General features: G+C 37.9%; 1 non-coding gene across 1 annotated transcript; it reads left to right on the plus strand.

The window, feature by feature from the left end:
- Positions 1–2,343: 2,343 nt before the first annotated feature.
- On the plus strand, positions 2,344–2,446 carry LOC120996813. Its single transcript, XR_005777913.1, has one exon. It is a non-coding gene; the product is annotated as a U6 spliceosomal RNA (small nuclear RNA).
- Positions 2,447–4,696: the final 2,250 nt, after the last annotated feature.

A 4,696-nucleotide genomic window follows, 5' to 3' on the forward strand; every position in this document is an offset into this window, starting at 1 on the left:
CCAAAACACATTCCTCAACTTCTCCTGAATACAGAGATACCAGATGTGTGACACTTTTTTGCAGCCTAGGTGGGCAAAGGGGCCCACATTCCAAAGAGCACCTTTCGGATTTCACAGGTCATTTACCTACTTACCACACATTTGGGCCCCTAGAATGCCAGGGCAGTATAACTACCCCACAAGTGACCCCATTTTGGAAAGAAGAGACCCCAAGGTATTCGCTGATGGGCATAGTGAGTTCATGGAAGTTTTTATTTTTTGTCACAAGTTTGTGGAATATGAGACTTTGTATGAAAAAAAAAAAAAAAAAAAAATCATCATTTTCCACTAACTTTTGACAAAAAATAAAAAATTCTAGGAACTCGCCATGCCCCTCACGGAATACCTTGGGGTGTCTTCTTTCCAAAATGGGGTCACTTGTGGGGTAGTTATACTGCCCTGGTATTCTAGGGGCCCAAATGTGTGGTAAGGAGTTTGAAATCAAATTCAGGAAAAAATGAGGAGTGAAATCCGAAAGGTGCTCTTTGGAATATGGGCCCCTTTGCCCACCTAGGCTGCAAAAAAGTGTCACACATCTGGTATCCCCGTACTCAAGAGAAGTTGAGGAATGTGTTTTGGGGTGTCTTTTTACATATACCCATGCTGGGTGAGATAAATATCTTGGTCAAATGACAACTTTGTATAAAAAAATGGGAAAAGTTGTCTTTTGCCAAGATATTTCTCTCACCCAGCAGGGGTATATATAAAATGACACCCCAAAACACATTCCCCACCTTCTCCTGAGTACGGAGATACCAGATGTGTGACACTTTTTTGCAGCCTAGGTGGGCAAAGGGGCCCATATTCCAAAGAGCACCTTTCGGATTTCACTGGTCATTTTTTACAGAATTTGATTTCAAACTCCTTACCACACATTTGGGCCCCTAGAATGCCAGGGCAGTATAACTACCCCACAAGTGACCCCATTTTGGAAAGAAGAGACCCCAAGGTATTCGCTGATGGGCATAGTGAGTTCATAGAACTTTTTATTTTTTGTCACAAGTTAGTGGAATATGAGACTTTGTAAGAAAAAAAAAAAATAAAAAAAATCATAATTTTCCGCTAACTTGTGACAAAAAATAAAAAGTTCTATGAACTCACTATGCCCATCAGCGAATGCCTTAGGGTGTGTACTTTCAGAAATGGGGTCATTTGTGGGGTGTTTGTACTGTCTGCCCATTGTAGAACCTCAGGAAACATGACAGGTGCTCAGAAAGTCAGAGCTGCTTCAAAAAGCGGAAATTCACATTTTTGTACCATAGTTTGTAAACGCTATAACTTTTACCCAAACCATTTTTTTTTTTACCCAAACATTTTTTTTTTATCAAAGACATGTAGAACTATAAATTTAGAGCAAAATTTCTATATGGATGTCGTTTTTTTTGCAAAATTTTACAACTGAAAGTGAAAAATGTCATTTTTTTGCAAAAAAATCGTTAAATTTCGATTAATAACAAAAAAAGTAAAAATGTCAGCAGCAATGAAATACCACCAAATGAAAGCTCTATTAGTGAGAAGAAAAGGAGGTAAAATTCATTTGGGTGGTAAGTTGCATGACCGAGCAATAAACGGTGAAAGTAGTGTAGGTCAGAAGTGTAAAAAGTGGCCTGGTCTTTCAGGGTGTTTAAGCACTGGGGGCTGAAGTGGTTAAATAGGCTAGGAGTAAATAACAAGCCCCTCTCACAATTACAGGCCAAATGGCCTTAATACATATATTTTATTATTAATAATTCACTTGTTTTAGTTAAAGAGTTATTTTAATATTGATGGCCTATTCTGAGGATAAGTGATAAATATCTGATTGGTGGGGGTCTGACTCCAGGCACCCCCACTGAACAACTGTCTGAATGCCACGGCCTCTTCTTCAGCCATTAATGTCACGTTTGTCGGTCACATTGCCCACCCCAACTCAGTTCCATTAAAGTGTATTTATTTGTTCCTCCTAATAACTAACTGTATTTTGTGAGAGAAATATATATTTTGAGCAATATTCTCTCTTTCTGGAGATATTTCACATACTGAGTAAAAAAATAATAATTTTATTTATTTATAAATTTTATTTATTTAATACTTTAGTATTATAATTGCACACATAGCACATACCATTAATAAAGTCTAACAGGTAATTTTCTAATCAACTTGGGAGAAAAAAAATGAGAAAAAAAGTGATTAGCTTCAAAGTTAGCTCCTAATTACGGTGGGTTATAGATCTTTGAGGCCCATTACTATCAGATGCTTTACAAATTTGTGTGTCAGTTCCTGTGCAGGGGCCATGTTAATATTTCCTTCCAAACTTTAGTATATATGCTACTGATGCACATTTACAAAAACTGGAATAATATGGGGAAGATTAGCATTGCCCCTTAACAAGAATGAAATGCAAATTCTTGAAGCATTATTATATTAGGACCTGAGCCCACAGAAGGATCTTCTGGTACTTTGGTAGGTTAGTCTAGCCCTGGAGCTTATATACATATATATTTTCTGTTATATGCATAAGTATATAGATAATTGCAGTAAAGCTCAGCTACTAGCATTAGGTAATAGTAGACAAGGTACTTGTGTGTAGATACTGCAAGTAGTTACTCTGCATATGATAAATAGCCATGTCATACAGTACATTCTGTAACAGGGGCTGCCAAACTTTTTAACAGAGAATCGAGAAGTGGCCATACACCAAAGTGTTTGGTTTATAGTGATTCCTCCCAACTTCCTCATGCACATACATTGCCCCTTTCCCAGAGACTTAGTATTAAGGGATACTTGGGACACCATGGGTGAGCCAATTTCACCAAAAACAACAGGTTTTGCCAACATTCACCTAATATTTGTGGGCTTGTTAAAGGGGTCCTCCAGGCTACAGATATTGATGACCTATCTGCAGATCAGTGGAAGTTTGAGACCTGACACCCCTACTGTTCAGCTGATTTGGGCTACATCAGTGCCAGAAACTAACAATGTAAGAAGTTGAAGCAGAAGGCTCCATACACTGCGTAGTTTGCAGCTCCGGCATACTGAAACTCTGCTCCCATTTAATTAAAGGCTAGCTGAGCTACCTAGCATGAGCAATACACGGGGTATGGAGCTTTATGCCTCCAGCTTCATACATTGTACAGTCTGTCACCAGAGCAGCTCAAAACAGCTGATTAGTGGGGTGCTAGGTCTGATATTTATGACCTATCCTAAGGTTGGGTCAACCATATATATAGCCTGTAAGACACCTTTAAGATATCCAACAACACTAAGAGGATAAGTTTTAGTAAACACAGTGATACCCTTGTTTTGAGCAATGACTGAAGCCCCACTTATTGATCTCTACCTTTTTTATCGTTTGAAATGCCGAGACATGTTTAGGAATGGACTAAAATGCTAGTAAGCAATTAGGAGGCAGATATTCTTGATATTACATTGCAGGTGATGATCTGATAATATGTTAAATCAGATTTGATAAATAATAAAGTTTAGCATTTTAATTTTTTTCTTATTAATACGTGGAAATTGATCATAAACCATATGACAGCTCAACAGACAGATGTATACAATTCCTTGAAATATTATTTCAAATGTGGCTTTAATTCTAAAAATACATTGTTTTCTTTTTGAAATTTACAGTGCATTCTCGATCACTTTTATGTATTTGAAGTTGAAGCTTTCCCTTCATATCCACTCTTCTGTATACTATATATACTAGACTACAGGGAATAAAAATGCTAAAACACTTGCTAGCAGCCTTATACTCTTTCAAGGTTTACTGCCTTATGGTTCTATTGTAATATTAGTAAATTAATGTCAAACTTTCCCTGGTGACTTAGGTTATACTGCTAAATATGTCCCTAGGTTATCTCCAAAAGCATAAAGAATAGAAATATAGAATGATTGGTAAAGACAACCAATCAAGACCAGCAAATGGATGTCATCTTCCCTGTGACATTTAGGCAGTTTTTTTCTATTTCTGCTTGAGATATCAACTAAAGCTCCTTCTTTGACAGCTAAACATATTTTACTAGACAAAATGTGACTTCTTTATCTGACCAGAAGAGTGCCTTAAATTTAAAATTATAAATATAGATTATAATGCACATATGAAGAAGTAAAGAAATCAGCGGCACTCACCAATTGCAGAATATCATCGTTCCATTCTTTATTTTGATTAAAGGTGCGTGCACAACATAGGGCTGGGGCGGACAACCATTCACTTGAAACAACAACCGCCTAAGCGGTGTACGGCAGTGACGGACGTTTCGCACGTTTGTGCTTCTTCCGGCTACCTGTGTGACGCAGACAGGTGTGCCAGCCTATTTAAGGAGGAGCGTGGGATTAACCCCATAAGGGGTATACAATTCTCAATCTCAAAATGGGCATCACCTGTGTGCGTATTTAATTGAAATTCATTCAAAGCAATCAATAACATCTCAAATGAATACACTAAGATCATTCCGATCATTTAGACCTAGGGGTCCCATGGAATCTGTGCGAATTATCCATCGCGCTTCTTTTTGTAACAGGAGACGATGCCTATCACCTCCTTGTGTCATAGGTGGAATCACCGCAATTCCAGCAAAACTCAGGCATTTTTTATTACCCCCGTGTTTTTGCCATACATGGTCTATAAGACGGGGGCAGCCTTTCCTTGTTTTGATGGAATTGAGGTGCTCGC

This window comes from Bufo bufo, chromosome 3 (assembly GCF_905171765.1).
Source record: "Bufo bufo chromosome 3, aBufBuf1.1, whole genome shotgun sequence".
In the NCBI taxonomy this organism is placed as follows: domain Eukaryota; kingdom Metazoa; phylum Chordata; class Amphibia; order Anura; family Bufonidae; genus Bufo; species Bufo bufo.